This window comes from Molothrus ater, chromosome 14 (genome assembly GCF_012460135.2).
Source record: "Molothrus ater isolate BHLD 08-10-18 breed brown headed cowbird chromosome 14, BPBGC_Mater_1.1, whole genome shotgun sequence".
Lineage (NCBI taxonomy): Eukaryota > Metazoa > Chordata > Aves > Passeriformes > Icteridae > Molothrus > Molothrus ater.
Window position 1 is genome coordinate 6,130,898 of NC_050491.2, and position 23,834 is coordinate 6,154,731.

The window sequence follows — 23,834 nt, forward strand, 5'->3', positions numbered from 1 at the left end:
TTAATTCAGAATTTTCATTTTATTGGAAGCACAGGTCCAGTAATTAATATACTTATTTTATACAGTTAAATATACATTATACCCTGCAGAAGCAGATGCAATCAATACCAAGCAGCAAGCAGAATGTGAGTATTGATTGTACAAAACCCCCTTTCACACTCATGTTATCAAGGAGCTTTTCAAACCTCTATTCTTAGGAACACCATTTGGAGGATTGTGCATATGCATGTGTAAAATGAACTGCTATTATGACTTCATCTGTGTGTGTGTTGGCACTGCAGAGAGTTTTGCTGAAGTAATAATTTGGTGGCATCGAGAGGCAGAAAATCAGATCGCGGAAGCACAGTCCAGATGGAATTGCTGAGCAAGTGTATTGTGTTTTTTTCCCTCTTGTAAAGATAATAAATACTATACCTGGATAATATTTCATAAATACCACACACAGAGTACTTATGAGACAGATAAGGCAAGGCTGGTAGCACAAGCAAAAATCAGAGGAAATGTTACCTGTGATAGATGCATTTTTCTAGCACAAGGAGCTCACTGGGAATGCAGAGGTTTTGCCTCAAAAACCAGTTAAGTAAAATTTTAGCAATGCTTTTTAATTCCAAAACCTGCAGAATGCAGGGGGGCCTGGGTATGATGTGATTGATGCTTTAACTTCAGAGACCAGGTTCAGAATTTTCACTGGCTTTATAGCAACCTAATACTGCCCCAACTCCACTCTAAATGTTCAAAGATACAGAAGTCTCATTTTCAGGTTTATTTAGGGCAAGTCTATATAGGCATGTGCACAAAGAGACAGGCTTTCACTGGGTTCACTTTGAGATGGCCAGCAAAAAATAGTTCTGAACAATAGTCCAGAACAATCATTCAAGATCACAAATCATTCATGAACAATATAACTTTTCTTAAAATATTAAGCCCAGCTGAGCTCACTGAACAGTCAGGACCAGTCCAAACACTTTAGCCAAGTGCACAAGCACAAGATTCTTGTCTAACTTAAAGCACAAGTAAAATTTCAATTGTCCTTGCATCTTTATCTGCAAAACAGGATTACAAAACCTACCTTTCACAAAGCTGGGATGCATTTAAATTAGGTGATATTGGATACATTGGGTACAATATGAAAATCTTGGATGGGAAACTGCATAAATGCAAAGCATTAAATCATTAAAGCCCACTGTTTATGCTCTCACATTCTGATGATCAATGTATGCTTACATCCTTTTTCCAGAAAATAAAATAGTTATTCCTGAGGTAATGGTGAACAGCTCGTAGAGAACTCCCATATAGGAGTTGAGCATAAATTATGCAGCAAATAATTTATAGATATTTCATTTCCTTTGGAAATGTCATCATTGGAGAGCACTGGTGACAGATATCACACACAATCCACCTTTTGTTAATTTACACAGAGCCACAGTACACAGGTCACACATACCAAAGAGAAGACTTTAGCTCAAGAAAAGAAATACAACTGTAAAATGGATTTGCTTGCACAAAGGTATAAAAGTTATCAAATAAAGCAGGAAAGCAATATTGATTTTGATATAGGCACCCCTAAAGATCCAGGCTTTGCAGAGTCAATAGTGTCTTGATTTAGGTTCTAACCCAACCCCAAAGTCTCAGACTCGGCTCCATCCACTTATTGATTTGTCTGGCATGCTGGGTTGGTGTTTTTTTGTTTCTTTTTTTTTTTTCCAGAAATGCTTTTCTGCTCTCAAATTTTAGCTAGCTCTCCCAGAAGAATGTCTAATACAGTCACAAAGAGCAATTCTGTTCCTTACAACCAAGCTATTGACTATGGTAATAAAAGGAAAGACAGAAGTCATGTCAGCTTGGCTTCTCACAGGACCTCACAGTGCTCCTTCATTCAATAACAATTATGTAATCAACAAGCAATGGGTAATGAATTGCAAAATATCAGCAGCCCTTAATTTTCTATCAGGTATGATAAAGTTGGGCACTTCTTGAGAAATAAACCACCTTATAACTATCACCAATGCATCAGTTCTTTGATATTTTGCTGCAATATCTCTTCTATTTTATTTTTTTTCTCTCCTGCTACCTGACATCTAAATGCCTATAATTTTAGACATAGAGATCACATGTCATAAAAAAAAGATCCACAGAAAGAGAGCTTCAAAATGTTATTTTTGCCATTTGTAGGCAGTTGTTTACCTGATGTGCATCTTCAACACCTTTGTCTTTATATGGGGAGGAAGGGGTTTAGATAAAAGAGCACAAAGAGATGATGCAGCTCCTTTAACAAGCCTTAACAAATTTGTTTTTATTAAATTTCTACACTAAAATTGAAAACCTTTAGGTAGGGGAAAAAAATCCCTGATGATGAATTATCAAGGAAACCAATAGAGGAAATAAAGCCATGCTTAGAAGAGATTAAACAAGTCATTAAGTTTTTCATAAAAGTAGGATGCAGGAAATAGAAGGAGACATAAGTGATTGATTGAGGTGCAAATGTATGTGTGGGCAGGAGGAAAGCAAAGGGTAAATTTGTCTGGGGAGTAAATCCATTTAGGTCATTATAGTTCAATATGGCCATGATCCAGCAAAACACTTGAGCATATGCTTGGTTTTAACATGACTCACTCCCAAAAGCTGAGCTCTGCTGACTTGTTCAGACTCAGGTTTGAGTGTGATTTCATCAGTATCCTCTCTTGAATTGTGTCACCCCACTTGAAAGCCTGTAAGACAACAAAGTGAAAGCTGGAATGGCTTTGGATGGGTTATCTACCTGAAGAATCCATCCTGGACACAGCAAACAGCACACTCTGCTTTCTGTAATGGAATGAGCTTAGAAATGGAAACCTATTTTTGCAGAGGCTGAAAAAGAGGAATGTCAATAGCCGCCAGAAGGGATGGGACATCAGGACGTTACAAGCTTTTATTTAATGGAAAACCATGCTGAAATTTTGAGACATGGCACATGATAAGCTGATGTAAATGGCCCAAAATTACCATGCCTTTAGTGCTTATTTGTGTGGTTCCATCGCACAGTGGTGCCTGTGCTTGCAGGCTGCAGGGTCCCCTGGAAAAGGACCAGCCAAGGACCACCCCCTGTGCCACAGGAATGCCCCAGGACAGGGCAGAGCTGCTCCCCCTCTCCAAAGTGCCTCTCCAAAGACACTTTATGTTGCAGCCATTAACTGCTGATAACAAGAAATGAGTTCTTTGATTGTTCTTTCTATCCCAAGTTTTGGTGACATTTCTGGCCAGGGCAGAGGAATGATTTTGGGAGCAATCTCACTAAATCTATGGCTCTGACCCATTAATTTGAGCTGATTATCTTGTGAAGAGACCAAAAGTTTAAATTTTGAACCCATCTTCTCATCTGTAGGACTCCATTCTTTTTCCTCTCTAAGCTCCAATCTTACATTTTCTAGGGCAGGAAGAAATAGCATCCTGGCTTTTCAGAAATGAACAAAGTAGAAAAGATTAGATACACAATACAAGTCAGCATCACCAGGTACCATATTTATTTTTCTTAACTCCCTTTCCTGGGAAATAGGAATAGAAGGATCACAGCTTTCATTAAACAATAAAATTAATTTATAATTCTCAAGATTTCACAGAAAAGCATTAAAACATAATTACTGCATTGTCACCACAAATATCACTTTGACTTCTTGAATTTTCCTCACTTTTGAGCAGTCTCTGAGGATGCAATAATTGACTTATATAAGCAATTTACAGAATAGAGGGACCTGTTCATCTAATATGTCACAGAGTTCATTTTCCTCTAGGAAGCTTTTGCACAAGAACAAACATCTACATATTAATAAAACCAGTATCTTCACAAGGTATTTTTTCAACTGCTGAATTTTATTAATAAGCTACTAAGTAAAAGGTTTCTTTGAAACAATTCAGAACTTGAAATTAAAAATGGTGTGTCATTTTCAGCATTTTTATGTTTCATTTATTTGTCAGACTCTCAGTCAGCAAGATGAGGTGGGTGATAATTATTCAAGGTTGCCAATTAACCTACTTAGCAGGTCACACAGGTAACTGGCATAGATTGTGTCAAATCTCATTACTGGGATAATAATTTAATCACTCAGTGCATTGACTGAAGGCCAGAGAATCTGGAGAATAAATTAAACAGGAAAATAAAATTAGTAGCTAGAGAGGTATTATATTTAAATACATGAGAACAGTAAAATGTTAAAGCATACTACTCACTGGTAGAAACTCAGTAAAGTCTGGAATGGGGGCTGGGGGTACTGAGAGTGAGGATTTTCAGCCACAACTTCCAGCATGAGTATCAAAAAGGGTTCTATGTCATCTTGCTCCTGGGAATGAAAGGCAGCTAAGCCATGAGGAGGGCGTGAGCACGTGTGTTATTCTCTAGCATTTAAAAAATGTGCAGTGCAATTACCTTGGCTGCAGTGTGAGAGCCCAGACCTGCCCAGGCACTCCTGCTTTGGGAGCTCTGGGTGACCATCCTGGCCTCTCCCCTCCTCTGCATCCCAGCCTTCTTCAGCTCTTTGTGCCTGCATTCAGAACAATGACAAAGGAATGTCAAGTAAGAAGGCCACATAATGGATAAAATAATCTTGCAGGATCTGTCAAAAAGGACAGGAGAGATGAAAAAATTACAATAAGTAATTGTCAAAGTCATGGAGTCTGTGAAAAAGCTTCTTCTGTACAATAATGCTCTGCATTTACAAGGTGACTGAGTACATGAGAGATAGGAACAGAAGAGTCTGCCTGGAAGTGGAAAAACATTTTCTGTGCAGATGGAGAAAAAAACTACTGGAAGGAACAATAACATCTTTCAAGGTGGTTTTATACATACAGGTTACATATGAGTTTGAAGCTTGTATCTGCTTTGGAAAGAAATATAACCTTTTCTAGAAATTATCAATGTTTTATAATTCAAAATATAGACTGGAGGGAAAAAAAACACACAAAACATTATTAATGCCAAGACTTAGCTAGTCCTGAATGTGTTAGGTGTGAGGTGTAAGGTGTCCCACAGCACAGACAAAAGTACATGCAACTCCAGGAAAGATGAGAATATGGTGAACTTGCCCTTGTCTTCATGGTCTATTTCAATGGTTTACTGTCTGCAAGAACAAGAGGGCTGTAAAAGAAGCCATCACTCCTCTGAGCAGTGGATCATTCAGTTTAAACATATCTCATAGATGTTATAGCCAGGAATTACAGCACACTGAGCACTGCTCCAGGACTTGTAATTTATTCACTCAGCAGGGACAAAAAGTGACTTCCATAGCAGCACTTTATAGGCCTGTAAAATAAAAAACAACCAGCATGAAAAAATATCCAGTGGGCCAGGAATGAGTGTTGGTTTGGCGAGGAATGAAAATTTGGTTTGGTTTTTCCAACAATGAGCAAAACCACATGCTTAGTGGATGTGACCAGATCACTTATTTATGCTGTCAAATATATTATTTTGAATCATAAATTGTCTTGTTACTGAAAGAGAATACACCATAGCAGAAAGGCTGAGCATATCTATTCCAGTTCTGGAATTACAGAAACAACATGCAGCTCTTAAATGTCATTTTACTTGTTCCCACAGAATGTAAATGCTATAGTAGTCAATAACTTCTTAGACCTTCTTTTTTTGTTTTTTTGAAAAGACTAAAGCAGGGCAGCACTATTTGTGGATGCTACCCACTAGCTCAGGAGTGCTAGATAACAGAAACTGCATGCAGAAGAAAAATCACTTCACCTAATTAGTAGAAAACTTAACACTGATGAGCTAAACTTTCTCATTAAATTTTTCCCTGATAAAAAAGCAAAAAGCTTAAAGATAATAGATTCATTTATTTAAACATAAAGCAAGAGCTCAAAATCCTGGATAAATTCAGTGTAAGGGCCTCTCAGGAGATATCAGCAGTTACAGAAGACCCACAGCTACCACAGCTGCTTTTCTGGTTCTTGTGAATATTTTCAGTGTTTTCAGCTCATTGCTATTTTTTATATATTATGTAAAAAAGTAATAAATGGCTAATTAAATTACACAGGCTACAGTCACAGACAAGAGTGACAGTGGATTAGGAAACTCCATCAGAATACTGAATATTTCATTACCTAGCTATCTAGAAAAATCAGATGTTATAAATGCTTTGCTAAGGCAAAAGCATTGTTGACTCATTCATTTCCATGATGATCTAGTGAGCCTTCCTTGCAGAGGTTAGCTCAGGGCACTAATACAGCCTCAGCAGCATAATTCCCATTTTGGGAAGACAGGATATATCCTGAGCAGGGTTTTCAAGCCCAAGAGTGAGCACCAGTGTGGATCTGGAGGTTCCTGCTCTGCTCTGCTGTCAGGAGCCACTGCAGAGACTGGACACACAGGAACTGCATCTTCTTCAAAGATGGATTTTTCAGCATGAGAGCAGCTCTGAGTGATCTCTGGGGAAAGGATCAATTAGAGACTTTTGGCTTCTCTTCACTTATTACATTTTCTATTGAAATAATGTTTCCCATTGTTCTCTCATTTATAATTCACAGTCAGTAATTGTCATGAGCAGTAACCCCATTAGGCTGTTGTCTTAACTCCATGTTACAACATCTCTTTTTAAAATAGTGCTTTCCAAAGACACCATTATCCTTCAGTTGCAACAATCACCTGTGTATTTGTTAACTAAAAATATAATGAGAGGTACTAGCCCATATTAAAGTACAATAATACAGTGTCAGAGCATTTTGGACAGACCTGGACTGGTTGAAATGTTACTCAACACCTCCTCCCAGCAGTGTGCAGGCTTGAATATTCCTGCTCAGTGCTACCCTCCTTCATTCCCCCCCCTTACTCAGACTAACCCTGACTTTCATTCACCTGTAGAGGTGACACTAATTCCTGGATGCCTGCAGAAATTGAACCAGATACCCCTGGGACACTTTGGGGCAGGGAATGGCTTCTTCTCCTTCTGGTGAAAATGACAACTGCTCACAGCTCCTAATTTCCACTGCAAGGAAAAAGGAAAGCTTTAATCAGAATAGGGGCAGACAAGGGAAGAAGTTCTGAGCCTCCCCAGGGTTAGGGCAACAGCTCCCCAGGGAAGGTAATGCAATGGTTACCCCAGCCCACCCCAGAAGTGCTGCAGGGCAGCTGCTTTGCCCTGCTCCCCCTGCCAGCTCTCAGCCTCACCCCTCCTTAGGGAGTGCTGTCTCACTGCTCTCATCAGCTGCAACCTTGGGGACCCTTGGCAGAGCATCCACCAAATGCCAGGCCTGGAGGGCAGGGCACTGCTTTTTTCTCCCCCTGTCATGATTGCCTGTTTCTCTGGACTGCAAAAATGGGTTTAAATCACTGCAAGCAGCGAAGAGCCTGGACCACTCTATCCCACTCCCTAGGCAAGCATTTTATCACCAGGTTGTATTTTCCACAAATAGATACTGTACATTATACTCAACACAGAGCACAGCAATCCCTCTTCAAGCCCTGGTGAGAAGAGCAGTGCTGGAACCTTGGTCTAGGACACAAATTAGTCCCATATAACTTTCCATGCTGAAGGTGTCACTGGCTGCCTGCATCTGTTCTGGGCAGTTCTGGCTCAGGAAGTGACAAGTCTTTTGGTTCAGGGCTGCAGAACATGGCTGGTTTTTTGTTTGCCTCTGTGGCTTTCCCACTGCTCACAGAAGAAAGCCTTTATCCCTCAGTAAATGCAGAGCTGAACTAATACATTGTCAAGGATTCCTTGCAAAAGCACAGTTTACTTCTCAAGATAATGCTAAAGATTCCCAAGTGTAAGAGCCTGCAAAAATATGTAAAACATTTTAAATATAATGCAGTGAATAACCACAGACTTTCCATAACAATCATCATTTAGTGAATGTATAAATAGAATAAAAGCAATATTGAAGCTAATAAATGACCTCTGACACCAAGAACCGATTGCATTTCATATTACTTTACTTAACTGCCCCCTCCTTCCCCCACCAAACAGAAGCTTTATTGACAAAATGTGCTCTGGTGATTTAGTCTGTAGACTTAAAGAATGTGCAACTCTGGGAAAAACTGAATTATGGATTCTATTTGTCAGACAAGGAATGGCATGTAATAACTTAATGAACTAGAAGCTTATTAGTTGTAAAAGAGAGAAGGCGTTGTCTATCAATCTCTTTTATTTTTTATAGCTCAGAAATGTTCAGGTGGATAAGCATCAAATTCATTTCACATTTATTATCTTATGAATACCATTATGTGCTAGAATCTCAACAAGCTAAAAAAATATATCTCAGCCTCTAGTTTAATGTGCATTTTATTAGTCAGTTCTGGAGGCTCTATTTGAAACCCAAGTCATTAGAATACGTGCTCACATATTTGGCACTTGCACACAAGAGCTAACCTGATTTCATCAAACCTGTGGAGTGAAAGGAATTCAAACACAGTGACAGTGACACTGACAGTAACAACTGTGTTTCAATAACTCTTTATTGCTCTATGGACACATAAATACAAAAGGACAGTAAAATAATTTTAACAAGAAACTTGGAGAGAAACCAACCAGCCTAATATAAAATGGAAGAATTGAATCCTTGGTTGTTAAAGAAGTTTTCTCCACTTTGAAAAGTACAATAATTTACTTCACTTAGACTTTCCTGTGGACCTATTTATTCTGCACAATGGAGTGACATTTGAATCATGATATTATGTGTGAATATGCACAAAAATTACAACAATAAGGTAGTTTAAAATCCATTAGATTTTAATCCATAATATCAGTCTTAGCTGATATTATGTTTTAAAAATACATGGTAAAAAATAGGAATTAGCCCTAATATAAAAAACATTATATATATATATATAAAATATATTATATATATATATATATAATTTATTATTATAAATATATATAATAGATAATATATAAAACAATTTATATATATAAAATATATAAATAATTAGCCCTAAATACATAAAACACATGTGCAAGTAAAAAAAAAATTACATAAAGCAGGAAATTCCAAGTTCAAGCTAATGCATACAGAGGTATATGTAGAACAAAGCAGTCAGGTTCTGATCTATCAGCCCCAATATTTCATGTGCTGCATAGATCCCTGTGTAATTGCAATTTTAACCCTGCACAAGATCGATCTGCTTGCTTTGATTTTCTTTTCCAGAAATAAAAATAAGCAAGGAAAGAAAATCTGCATTAATTTATGCCTCTCGTAGGCTCCTGTGGATGCCTTTTTTGGTTTATTGGTTTGTTGGGGTTTTTTTTTGTGTGGCCAGCCTAGCAGCAGATGTCTTACATACATCAGGCTGTTTAGAAGAACAGTCATAGCCATTCCACTTAATCAAGTAATAGCACACTATTGACATATTAGACCAATTTAATACATTTGTTTTCTTTATCCATTTACATTTCATCTCAAAGGTCTCCAGTACAATGGGATTTTGAACTATTTGCGCTGAGCACAATCGAAGGGCCAGTAATCCAATAATTTGATTTTCTTGCTGCAGAGACCAGGAGAGAGGGAAAACCATCTTTCTCTTGCTCCAGCAAGTGAGCTGCAGGCCTGCATTAGGCTTTTAGCTTCCTGTGTAAAACATACCCCAAGGGCAACAGAAGGCCACTTAAACACAGCTTGGAGGGCACCACTGGAACATGGCTGTGGCACGTTGGCTTTCTGCCCAGGAGTAAATTCCAACCATTAGCATCAAACACTCATCCTGAAGCTCTCAAACTGAAATTAAATGCCATCTATCAAATGAATAAACAATAATAAAGTAGCACAAGTAAATTAAAAAAATAAATTGCAGTAATTTATACTGTGGATCATCTGTTCAGGGTTGCTGTTCCAGACTGTTCGCCTCAGATTATCTTTCAGACTATTTTTTCACTATTAGATTTTTGTACATGTAAAACAGCCCTTGATACACAAATTGAATTTATGCTATGCTCTATGCTACTCCTACTAAAAAATAGTTTTAAATAAGGCTTGTTTTTCCTATGCAAATAATTTTGTTTAATTCTGCTAGTCATAGGTTGAGTCTACATGAGTTGTGTCTAAACAAGAATACAAACAACAACAATTAAACATGCAAAAATGTACCTTTAGATATCTCAGCTGGAGCTGCACATTCTGGTTTAGGCAGTCCAGGAAAATTTCAGCCGGCTTCAGAATTGGAAAGCTGTGAATATAAAGTGAATTATCCCTTTAAAAGTGCTCAAAGGAAAAGCAACCAGTAGTTTGGGACAGATTTTAAAAGGAAAATTTTTAATAAGCAGAATTTTATTACCTAACTGAAATTTTTGCTATAGCGTCCTGGCTAAAACTTCACTTTTTGTGAAAAACAAGAAAAAAAAAAACCAAAAAACCAACTCTGGGAAACGATTATGCTTTGTCTGAATCACAGCTATTACAGCAATAAATTCAGCCTTGTGCTGAGATGGGACAGTATTGCAAAGGAGAGCAAAGGGAAATATCTCACTTACTGAATATTAGTCTCATTTCCCAAAACAAGTTGACTCTTCCCAGGAACTTCTTTGCCAAAATTTCCTTAGGGCATGAAATAATTGGCTATTAACCAGTGTGTTCTTGACCCAAAGAATGGAGCAGAAAACATGCAAGTCTTGTCTGGATTACTAGAAGAAAGAAAAGAGAAATTAGAGTAGATACGCACTGCCGGAGCCTGTGGCTCTCTTCATTTTTCTCGTTGTGACTGGAGGTTTTTACCTGCATTTATAGCAGGGCAAAAGACCTGAGGAAAAGAGCAGGCAGGAAAGAGGGGAAGGCAAACTAGAACAGCACAACCTTCTCCTTTTCAGATTTATTTTCCCCTGCCTGCTTGCCCTGCATTTAGTGTGGGGCTGTGAAAAAGGAAGGCTGCCAGCTCCATAGCATCATATTGCCAGCATAAAGGGCATCCTGTCTCAACTCGAGGCAGCAGAGAACTTATGAAAAAGGGCCTGCACACTAAGAGGAAAAAACAGCAAAATCTTACTTATCATAAATGCTGTGCAGTCTTCTGAACAAGTGATAGTTTCCTTTTTCCCCCCTTGTACATGGGATCACCTGGAACTCACCAAAACCTCTGAGGTGCCCTGGGTGCTGCCCCAGCGCCCCGGGCAGCCCACGGGAGGAGTGGCTGAGGACGCAGCATGCGGGGACAATTCCCATGGCCTGGAAGGATCAAAACAAGACATTAGTATGCACTAGGCAGAGCCTGCTGCTAATGAGTGCTGCACTGAGGGCTCAGGCCATGGTTTTGCTAAATCCTGTGCTCTTGGTACTCCTGAAAACACCACATCAACAGGCAGTGAGACTCACGCACCTGCCTGAGAGCAGGGCAGCATAACCAAAGTGCTGGGGCAGGTGTTTGAGCCACTGAGAAAGTGTCTGCCCCTGGATGTCAGCTGCTTCAGTGGAGCTGTGCAAGTCAAGAAGTCCTCCTGGGGCTGGTTGGCCTCTGTTGCACCTGCCCTGTTGCTGGACAGGTGTGTCTGGGCAGGGTTCAAAGCCTGGTGCTGGTTCATCGTGGTTCACAATGATCCCCAGTAAGTGCCTGTACACTACAGGGGACAAACAGAAGCCACAAAAGTTCTGGGATGGGCTGTGATCTCGCTGGCATCACAGCAATGCTGTGCACTAGGCTGTAAGAAAGAGAGGGCAGTGGTCAGCTGCCATGGAGGCTGCCAGGGATGGATATTCAGGAAGCACAGGACAGGACATTAAAGCTGAAGAGATCCCTTGATGTGAGAGAGCAGCTGAGGCACATGGAGCTGTCTGTGCCTTGGGGCAGGTGATGAGCCAGATGACAGCTGGCAGCCAGGACCAGAGGGCAGCCCATGGTGGGTGACATTGTGGTCAGAGTCTGCTGCAGGCCACCTGACCAGGAAGAAGTAGATGAGGCAAAAAACTGAAAGCATCCTCATGCTCACAGGACATCAAAGGTCAGAGCACTGCAGGCACACCGAGTGCTGTTGATGAAGCAGCAGAACACACACACACCACAATTTGCTGCTGCTGGACCCTAGCTTGGCTCTAGCTACCTTACACAGTGCCTCTCCTGCCCTGCATAACCACTCTTGTGCCCTTCAAAGGATGGTGAGCACTACCTGTACAAACCTCCTCAGCAGTCTCCATGTTTCCTCATTGTCTTACACCCCACAAGAAGGTTCTGCAGCAGAAAGAAAGCTTCAGTCCCCCTCCAGCCTTAGCCTGCTGATCACTGTTTGATGCCCTGAAAGTGTAACACATGCAAACAGGGTGCATTGGCTGCAAATTTAGAGAAAACATTTCTTTTCATGTGGGCAAAGAGGAGGTTGTTGGCATAGGAAGTGTGTGTGTACATACACCTGGTTTAAATAAAGCTCCCCCATGATTCCAGGTTGGATTTCACTCTATTTCAAAAGCCTTCACCTGCCATATATCCCAAAGTGTCTGAATAGCAAGAAAGGGGTTTGGAAAAACTTTGCTGACTACTGTAAAAGGAGGAATAGTATCCCAAAGACTGTGCTTCCCCATTCCTACACCTGTGTGGCAGGAGTTCCTCTGATTTTCTTTCAGTCAGAATCCCTGTATCACAGAATATGGCCTGCAGAACCAGTTTTGTCTCAGTTTATAAACAGTTTTACAATATCTTTTAGTGGTGGAAAGATTCCACAGCAAGCAGAAAGTCCTATGGTATGTTCTAGGGATGTGGGATCATTTCTAGAGAATTTGAGGGAGAAACTTTAATGTATTGGGAAGAGCTTAGAACTTCAAACACAAATTAGGACACTTAATTTTCTTTAAACCCTATGTCCACCTGTTCAGATTCCATGAGTGCCTCAGGATCTTTCCTCACAACACTCTTGCACACACCTACATAATACCAGTGCTCTGCTTATTCTGTATCTCAGTAACTTAAACACACGACAAATTCTCTCATGCTGCAAATTTATCTTCATTGAGCTATCTTTTGATCTTGGGCATTAACTCTGATCAGCACTAAGGCAGAGACAGTCTATCCAATTAGCAGATGAAGCCTCAGAAACTCAGGACACAGCACCTCTGCTCCACTGCCTTCCAGGAGATTTGACCTCAACAAACACATTAGATGAACCCAGCCACAGCTGGCCTGCTCAGATGGCATTTTGCCAGTTAGCAAGGTAAAATTTGCTTTTGGGAGGTGCCAGAAAAGCATGGATTTAGGTCCATAACTTGCTAAGGTCTGTTAATACAGCTTTCTTCTGACTCTAAGCAATCACATAAAACATCTTGACTTTCTTAGTATAAAAGCAACTCCTTATCAGACATTCCCTTGTATGGAATCCAAAGAACAAATAACCAACTTGTTTTCTAACATCTGCAAAAACAAATTATCTTTCAAAGGAGACTGGGTTTGTGCTCTTGTGTTCTGCTGCCAATGTCATCAAGGAAACTTTCACTCAAATGTCATCAAGGAAACTTTCACTCAATAGTTATACTTGGAGCAATGACCACCCTATGCTGTGTTTTCCCCTGTTCAGAGCAAGGGGCTTCTGAGCCATTGTCAAGGTTCCTGAGCATAGATACCAAATGCAGTTCTGCATTGAATGTCAAATAAACCCACCACTTTGTTTGGTCAACAATTTCAAAGCCACAGGGGCAATCCATGACTCAGCTGCCATTAAAATTCACTAGTTAATTGTGAACAACCATACCTCAGTGCTTTGCACCTCCAGTTAATCTGCTTGTGTCTGTTTGTGTCAACTGATTCCTGCAGCACCCCAAAGATATGAGAGCAGGAATGCCAGGATTTGAGGATGTTCTGAGGGCTGGCTGAAATCAGTGACTCTCCAGATGTTCTTGGGTGCCTGAAGCAGCATCAAATGGGGCTGTACTGAAGAACTCTAAGGTGACAGCAGGTGTGAAATGCCTCCGTGTATTTCATAAGAGTGAAACACAGCTGGGATGGACAAGTAAAACTCCAAGATCTCGTAATGGTCCCAATAATTTCTGAAGCTAAGCTTGACTGATTGTGTGGCTTCATTCACTCAGCACCTCCAGTGGGTCATTAGTGCTGAACCCAGTGGGTGCTCATGTAAACAGAGCACTGAAACACCAAGAAAAATGCAAGGACCTGTGTTCTTACAGTAGCTTCTGCTTGCCTGCTTTGCTCCATTGGGAATCATCACACTGTGGCTTTGAGGGTTGGTAACAGGAGAGTTTGTGGGTATCAAACATGACAGAAGAGTGGGATCTTCAAACCACGCTCTAAAACTGAGTTTACCCCACTTTTCTTCAGCATTCCCACAGCAGTCCCTCCTCTGTGCCTCTTCCAGTCTGACTACTATTTTTATTAATATTTTTTGGTGTGACATGGTTGATCAGAAGTCTATCTTGTCAGTCTCTGTTCCTTCTTGCTCTTTCCAAGCATTTTACATTCAGTACAACAGATACAAACCAAGAGCCAGAGCTAAGATGAGAAGAAAGGGATCATAAGAACAGAAGAAAAGAATCAAGAAGAAAATCCTGCAGTCCATGGAGAACCTTGCCATTTCGTGACTGAAGTGTGTTGTACAGCAACAGGAAAAAAGCCACAGAAAACTTCTTTAATCTAACAAGGAGTAAGGAATGCCATTAGAATGAGAAGAGCCATGTTATTATGCTGACGTTGTAGGGCCTTTCTTGCACTTGCTCAAAACCCCTCCTGCCTGGATTATTGCTAAGGGTTAAGAGAATTGAATTTTACTGAAAATAACTGAGAACCCAGTTATTTCTGAAGAGATGTGGGAGAAAGGGCTGGAAGTGAATGCAACACAAGGAAACCTGGAATGGGGAGGAGGACTACAAATACAAATTTACTCCCCTGCAAAATCAATTCATCTAAAATTGAGTAAAAGAACAAGATGATATCTCCCTCCTCCCTCCTACAACACATTCTATTCTTCATGTATATTGACATTGAGGGGTAAGCATGATAAATAGCTCTATTTTCAGTAACAAAAAGAAGAAAGTTATGAGACTGACTCCAGCCTCAAACCTTGCATGGTCTTCTACAAGGAGACTGTCTCTGCTGGCAGTGCTAGGCAGGCTTTGGGGACCCTCTTTAGGGACACAGAGGGGATGTTTTTGCTGGCCCACAGGCAGGTCCCTTAACTATTGTTATCATATCTATACAGAAATGTTTTCATGCAGCCAAAAGCCAAAGGAGAGTATTTACCTTTCTGAATCAGCAGTAGGGTGCACAGCAGATTCATTATGGGAACATGAAAATAATAATAAAAAAAAATGACTTCTGAAACTGCCACCTTTTTAAAAGAATTTTTAAATGGTTATGCCCTAAACTATTTTTTCCTTTACTCTCCAAACACAGTGTAGCCAACTGAAAATCAAATTCACATTTAGTGCTTAAGCAGTGAATAATGTTAGCAGTCGGTTAAACAAAAATAAAGATTAACTGTGCAACTCACATTAATATATAGTAATATCTGATGCCTAAATTTTAACACAATGTCAAGCACTATGCTCATTCTTTTTTAATGAGAATTAGAGTCTGTCTGTCAAAATGGCTTTTGATAAACTCAAAAGTACATCATTTTTTTTCCTGTAAAGGGAAAAGTGTATCTGAATATACCAACAAAGTTGAAGGTAATTAAAAAGCTTTTTAAAAATAGGATAAAAAAATATAGATAAAACAAATCCAGTTAATCCTTTTCAGGACCTAATTAACCTTAAAAACGAAGTCTCCAGCCTTTCCCATGGATTTCAATGCAAGGGAGAATGTCCCAGGGAGAACGCCACAAACTATAGGTCTGATTTAATGGAGTTTTGATTGAGGATAAAGGCAGAAGAGTCAGCCTGTGGTACCCTCTCTTTGCACTGAAAAGTGTCCAATTCCAAAGGCAAATGCACTGAGCTCAGCCATCCCAATTAAAGTGTCAGCTGCTATTCAGCATAAGCAAAGATAGCACAAAGAATGCAAAAGAATCAGCCAGTACAGCATATTTACAAAGGCAGCACAGCAATTGGTGTTGGTTAGGGCACAGCAAAGCACAACACCATTTATTTAAACAAACAGATGTACATACTTACCTGTATATATTTGCTCATACAGAGCTCACACACATACATATATCACCAAAAAAATTGTATAAAAAGGAGTAAAACCACTTTGCTTTCTCTAGGATATTCTCTTGAATCTTTGTATGAACAGTAGTGGAACTCCAGCTGAAGCTGCAGTATCTTGATGTTGAAACTGTCTTCTTGCTGCAAGTAAAAAGTGTTAAAAAGAAATATTCAAAGATCAATTTTTTTTTCACAGGCAACTACAACAACTCATCAGGTATGCACAGCACACATACACCCTGATCTTACACTGCTGTCAGCCTGCCAAAACCCCTGATGGCTCTGGAGGAATTTCTGTGCTGAGATCAGTATCCCACAGGGTCATTCCCTGCAGTGGTGCCTGGCACAGATCTCCCATTGCCATCTCTGGAGGCTCTGCCTCAGTGCTCGTGGCACTCTGCTACATTCAGGTTAAATCACCTGAAAGGCTCCAGCTTCCCCATTTCACAAATGCCTACCAGTTACTGTATTTTTATCAGAGAGGACGAGAGTGACAGAGGGAATTCCCTGCCAAAGGTTATCTCTGAGTTCATGGTGTGTGTCCTTCTGCTGCCACATCCAATCAAGCATTAACGCTGTTCCAGGCAGCCTTCCCTGGGACTGCCCCTGTGGGGCCAGCAGGAATTTCTGCTGCAGCAGGGAGGACAAGCTGGGCTGGCAGCACAGCTCCGTGTGGACATGGTCAGCCTTCAAATGCTTGTGGAATGATCTTCCAACTTCAGCTTTCCAGTGCTACTGTTGTTTCCAAGAACTAAAGAGACACAGCCCATCGGGCTCTGCTCAGCAAGAACAAAGCTCACCCAGAGCAGTGGGAATCCCCCCAAGTCCTCTGTGCTGGTTTGAAATGTCCCAAGGAAAGGCCATGGATGCTCTGCTCCTCCCAGCCTCCTGGGGAGTGCCAGTACTGACTCTGGGGCTCACTGAAGGAGCCACTCTGGGGGGTTTGGACTACAGTGCTCACACAGAAGGAGCTTCAGCCACTTCTGTGACCCATGTGGATCAAAATTACAGGGGAGGCTGCAGTGTAATGTGGGGTCATTTCTGCTTCCTCTTATCTGACAGGAAATTCATTCCCAAAAGCTAACACAAAACGTTCATAAAGTCCTTCTTAAGCTCTTGAAGATCCACCTCAATTTCCTCTACAACAGCTGGAGTGGGTTTACAAGAAATGAGAATAAACTGGTACACAGCCCATGCTCTTGTAATAGGCACAGTGATGGACTTAGAGCCCTTTTGAACATTTGTGGAGCCAGATAACCCAAGCTAGCAGCAAGAGGATGCCACCATGAAGCATAATTATTTTATAGCCCCTATTTAATTTTTGGAATATCAAAATTTATGACAATCACTAAAGCAGACTGATTAAACTCTAAGTGTAAACACACCATGAAACAGAAGTTGTTTTGCTGTCATCCCAAGTAAGCATCTATTTGCAAAGTACATGGCAATATCAAAGAGCTCTCTATTGATTAAACTTTGAAAATAAAATTGCACCACTTATCATATGCTGTTTGCAAAAATGCCAATCATTATAATACTCACATAAGCATTCTGCGTCTTCCCCCTGAACCCGTTAAATTTATTACTGAGACTCTATCCTGAGCTGCCTACATGTGGAAAAAATATCATTCAGATAACGCATTAACATTTATAACCAGTATTTAAAGCTGTGCATGGTGCCATCTCAAATGATAAGGGTCTTGTCAGCATTTCCAGGATAAGCCTCATTTCGGGGAATGGAAGAAGGGAGGGAGTGGCAACTCTGCGTTTCAGCAATTTTAAATGACACCAACAAGAAGCCTGACATACAAGTTGTCAATCTAATTGTTCCCATCTTTCAGAGATAGGTGCATCTTTCATGTCCACATTCAGTTTAAAAAATAGCAAAATTCTCACTACATCATTGTAAGCTACCTGCAAAGCTCTGTCATTCTGCTTGTGCATACAGCATCCCACACAATTATAATTCTAGATCTAAGCCTTCATATTACAAAAGCTCTTAAGGTATGGAACAAAAATGATATGACCCCCTCCTCACAGTTATACTTGCACTCTAGAGGAGAAAGAAAGAGATAAGCAAAACAGCTAACAATACAACAATGAGGGCTGGTTCATGACTCATGTTATCAGATGTTCCTGCAGTATCAAAATACTAATGCTGAATACAAATTTTAATGCCAGAAAGGATAAAAAATAAGAACCAGAATTTTTGGGGTGAGAAACTCATAGGTGCAATGCATCTGCCATGAGCCCAATTCTGCTACAGGTACCATGTAAGCTGTGATTTGCTGAATGACACCTGTTAGCTGTGGATGTTTAAGTATTCTGCCAAAAGAAAAGATGTTTAAGATATCTTTATTAGTACAAAAAAATTGTCAAAAGACAAAGGTAGTTGTCATAAGGTAAGAGAGGCTTCTGAAAGACACATCTCTAAAAAGGAAGGGATTGAAGTGTTTATACTTGAGATGACCACTGGACAGGTCATAAGTAAATATTTGCAAAGGAGGGACCTCAGCTCTATAGAATTCTAAGGGCATCTGTAACACCTGCTAGAAATAATAAAGCCAAACACTTCTGTGTGCAAAAGCAACAATATTTCTAACCAGAAAGCTCAAATGCTAACCAGTGTAATGGTTGTAATGCAAAAACACTCTGAGCAAATATGTGTGCAAATGGATTTTCCAGATTCCAAGGTGCAGTTGATTACCAAGGCTAACTGAGCTGTCCTCTTCTCCTCCCAGCTTTACTTGCTGCTCAGGCACACAGTGGACATAAAAATCTCCTGCTGTGCAAAGGACTTTATTGCTTTACAGGAAAAAGACTAATAGATGATAAAAAGAGGCCATATAAAGGATGGGCAGTTGTTCAAAAATTACATGCTTTGGAATGGAAAGAAATGTCAGAAGAGCTATGGAATGCATACACACACTTCATATTGAGACCAAAGCTGTTCCACTTCACATGGAATCCCCTGGGCTGGAAAGGCACCACACAAAGAACAAGGTCCATGCTGTACAGCTTTGGGCACACACTTATCCACAGACTATCCCACAGGTTCAGGTGTCCCCCACCACCCCCTGGCATTTAGGCTGGACAGCAGTTGACTAAATGTCTTCAGCATGCAGACCCCAGTGACTGCAATAAAGCAGAGATATTATTCTAACTCCTTCCCTTCCTATTGTCCTTTCAGTTAATGTGCACATTTGGCATATTTCTGATTTGCTTTGGAATGAGTCCATCAAGCCAGAGATGGTTCTGAGGACAGCCAGGAAAGCAACTCCAAGGCCAGGTAAACAGCAATGTTAGAAATTTTGACACCAAGCAATTTTAAGCACCATCAGAGTTTGACCACTGTCAATAGCAGAGGAGACTCTGAGTATGCCTATTTTCTACCCACCTACATCTCACCATAAAAGATCTTACTAGATACTCAAGATTTGTGTGTCTGTGTGTAATTCCCCAGGGTAGAAGCCAGCTGGAATCCTGGCCCCATGAAGTCAAAGGGAGATTTGTCTGTGGCTGAAGTCTAGGTCAGGATTTTATGTATGTTTATTTTGTGCTTTGTGCAATAACAACTCAGGGAGCTACTTCAGATGCCAAATAAATTTTGAGGTTTCTGTGGAATTTGAAATACGTTATAAGTGATTCTCCCCGACAAATTAATGCAGCCACCATTCTCACAAGTTCTAATTGTCTCATCAATTTCTTTTCATGCCACTTGCAGTTATACATCATGCTTCAAAGTCAGCATGTGCACAACCAGCCTCCACAAGACAAATATTATAGGGTATTTTTCAGGTAAATGATTACTGCTCAGAGACAGTGAAGTTTCTGGCTAGAGTGATGTGGAAAAGACTGCAGAAAAGCAGGGAATGTCTTGCTTTACTTTAAAATTGAAGTATTTAGTTCTCAGAGAATTAAATTTTTTATCATTGGAAAAACTTGTGTGTCAGGATAAAAGCAGTTTAAAAAAGCAAAACGACAGGCTGCACGTGGAAGCAAAAGAAAACAAAAGATTTATCCTCAGCACAGTGGTGCTGTCCAGCCACTTCCTAGGATGCAGGTCTTCATTAGTGGTTGCTCTAGAAAACAAACCTCCTTGTAACAAATGTCATCTCCTCCCTCTCTTAGCTTTTAGTGATGAGCAGACATCACATGGTGTGGAATATCCCCTTGGCCAGTTCACAGAGAGAGAGAGCTCTAAGATCATCAAGTCCAGACTATGCCCTAGCAAGTCAACTAGAATAGTACCAAGTGCCATGTCTAACCCTAGCAAGTCAACTAGAATAGTACCAAGTGCCATGTCTAACCCTAACAAGTCAACTAGCCTATAGCACCAAGTGCCATGTCTAACCCTAACAAGTCAACTAGAATAGCACCAAGTGCCATGTCTAACCCTAGCAAGTCAACTAGAATAGCACCAAGTGCCATGTCTAACCCTAACAAGTCAACTAGAATAGTACCAAGTGCCATGTCTAACCCTAACAAGTCAACTAGAATAGCACCAAGTGCCATGTCTAACCCTAGCAAGTCAACTAGAATAGCACCAAGTGCCATGTCTAACCCTAGCAAGTCAACAAGCCTATAGTACCAAGTGCCATGTCTAACCCTAACAAGTCAACTAGAATAGCACCAAGTGCCATGTCTAACCCTAGCAAGTCAACTAGCCTATAGTACCAAGTGCCATGTCCAGTGCCATGCCCAGCTGGGGCCAGCTGCCCTGGCTGTGTGCTCTCCCCAGAATCCTCCTCCTGCCCAGCCCAGTGAGGGGAGAATGCTGGAGAGACAGCCCTGAGGCTGTGGGAGTGCAGATCAGCAGCAGCCAAAGCTCTGGTGAATTATCCAGCCCCTCTGGCTGCCAGTGCCCAGCCCAGCACTGCAGGGGAAATGAGCTCCGGCTCAGCCAGACTCGGCTCAGTGAGGCCAGGCTGAAATCTCCCACCTGCCTGGGGCAATCCTCAGTTACTTCTCCACTGATGAGTGGGAAAACAAAATTGCTCAGAGCAGCACCTTTCAGCAGATTTGGTTCCAAACTTTTGTGAAGGGGGGGTACCTTGACTGACAGCCAGACATGCACATACCCTCTGCACATGCAGAATTACACTCCTCTTAGAAACCAGGTGAAAAAACAAAAGCCAATGATTACCCAATTCTTTTTTCAGTGGGCAGCTATTCACAAACAGCTCATGGAATGAATTTAATGGAAGGAACTTTTGGGAACACATGGAGTCTGAAAAAATGCTGTTTCTTTTCTACTCATCTCATTTTTTTCTGAAGCAAAACCAGAACTATGTGACCTCTGTGCATAATGACAACTCAATGACACAGCTCTCATTCTGAATGTGGAATATGAAATGCTCACCATGAACTGCTCAAAAATAATCCTCAGGCCATGATTATTCATAGAAATTATTTGGTGAGTAATTTCAATTAAATAAATTCAAGGAATCAAGAAAAATAGGCTAAACTAATAGAATGCATTATTTATGATGAATAATTCATTTGGAGGAACTTTCTCCCACTATTGCAGAAAGCCAGCTCAAGGCACAGGGCACTGAAGTCTCACTTAAGCCCTGTTTTGAGGTCTTAATTGGGGGCTTTCATGATGAATCACTCCAGGCTGGCCCTCTGCCCAGGACTGAATTTCACCCATTGCTCCTGCTCCTCACATATTTCTAGATATGTCATTAGCACAGTGGAATTTGTATTCTTTCAACTTCATTGCCATAAAAATGATGATATGGAGAGATTTCTTTATGTTCCTTTTACTACTAAAAACTAAATAGAAAAAACTTCTCACATCAGCTCACCAGACTTTCAACAGTGAAAGTTCATCATACCCATACATCAACTGCATTATGCAAATATGAGGCCCCTGTCCACTGAAGTAAGACAAGAAGACACAATAATTTAAACAATACTCTCCAAATCACTAAAAACACTTGTGTGCACTTGTGCTTACATGATGGGACATTTCCAGTTAAAAACATTCACAGTATGTAACACATAGATTATGACTCTGAGGAAAGCTGGAAAAATGTACTTGTAAATGGTAGTGGTAGAAATTACTGTGGACACACATTTGAAACACAATAAATAATACATCCATTGTTGTTTTAAGGATGGGAAAATAAAAAATAAAACCCCACACTTCTCTTTTTTTTTTTTTTTTTTTTTTTTTTTTTTGTTCTTGTTGCTCAGCAATGCCAGCACAGAATATCTATCATCAGGAAGATTCATCTTGTTGTTCCTATCAGAGAAAAAGAGCCATTGACATGATGAAACAAAGCACTTCCAAAAATATTTAAAGCACTCAATAAAACCTAAGTGCCGACTTTGAAGCTAAGCATTTGTTCAAAGATCTGATCCAAATCCCGCTGAAATCAGTCGGAGTCCTTCCACTGACACCAAAGGGCTTTGGATCAGACATACTACTTTCCTGAATAGGATGAAGACATCCATAAATATTAATTGTCTCACAGTGCTCTGCTGGGTCCTATGATAAAAGGTGTGAGTGCAGTAGGGGAATAGATATTTGTTTTTCTAGGCAAGAAAGAAAAAAACTGGGCTAAATCTAAACTAATGGTCAATTCTTAATTGCGCAGTGGTGAGTCTGTCAGTATCCCCAAGCACAGGCTACCAGGGATGCCTTCTGACAGACAGCTTCTCTATCACACTTCCTGCTGAAACCAATATAACTGCCATTATAACACACTAAATTCTCTTCTTAAGACAGTCAGGATTAATGATACAAAAAAATCAGAAACTGGTAGTTCTGCTGTTGCAGTTTTTACCACCAGGGTAGAATCATACTGTGCTGCTATAAAACAGATTACCCCAGATATATTGAAACAAATCATGATGTAGTCTCCTTGCAAAAAAAATCATGTTGCAGTTAGATAACGGGTCTCAAAAATGCCTAACCTTGGCCAGGGTCTGAGTCCTTGCAGGAAGCAAAAACTCAGGGAAGAGTTAGAAAGCACACTAATTTTAAGTCATAGTTCATTAAACCCTTTCATTTATACAATAGGTAGTCATGAAGTGTCAGGGAACAGTACTCTGAAGTAGGCCAGCCCTCCATATGTTTGTATGGCTGGGAGAAATGGAGCTAAAAAGCACATCTGGAAACCAGAGAAATTCCTTACAGTTGATGGCACAGGCAATCACTGATTGCCAGCAAAAGGCAACTCAGCAGACACCACCCAGGCTGGAGTGCCCCTCTGCCCCCAGACTGGCTCATCCAGCAGCTCTCCTTCCACCAAGGCTTCATCCCAAAGGTCACCCTCCTCTGCCTCTCTCGGCACGTGTGGCTGTGGCTGGGCAGCCCAGGATGGACACAGGGCCAGGAGGGCACAGGCTGCCCCCCTGCCTCTCCTTCCTCCCTGCCTCTCATGCTCACCCTCCTTCACCATCCCCTGCTCATTCCTTGCCCAAAGAAAGGGGAAGCCAGAGACTCTTTCATCCTGTCCTTTACAGCACTTCCCAGTGCTGATGGATGAGATGAAACTGTGGATCACAAGTAACAATTATTTTGCATACTGTTCACTGCTAAATCTGGGAACTGTTTATTTCCTTAAGAATTCCTTTTAAATGATGCTCAAAAATTCACTTTACAGTATAGGAAAGACCACAAAAATTATGGAAGTAGAATATCTCCAGCTATAAGGAAACACACATATGCACAGAGAAAGCAAGAATACAAGATACTTGTTGGAGAGCAGTCATGAATATCTCAGAACCCTAAAAGCTTACATGGAGTAGGCATCTCATATACAGTTCAGGATTACAGGATGAGG

At 40.6% G+C, this 23,834-nt stretch overlaps 1 long non-coding RNA gene across 11 annotated transcripts in view; it reads right to left on the reverse strand.

Moving 5' to 3' along the window:
- Nucleotides 1-23,834, reverse strand: part of LOC118698898 (uncharacterized) — a 27,320-nt gene continuing 3,486 nt past the window's right edge. For 2 of the 11 annotated variants that reach the window (XR_004981969.1, XR_004981970.2), the window contains exons 2-7: nt 16,006-16,179; nt 11,031-11,127; nt 10,440-10,589; nt 10,057-10,135; nt 6,833-6,962; nt 3,478-6,405 (exon numbers count right to left, since the gene is read on the reverse strand). This is a non-coding gene — a long non-coding RNA (uncharacterized LOC118698898). The other 9 variants (XR_004981974.1, XR_008508633.1, XR_004981975.1 and 6 more) reach the window with 9 other exon arrangements.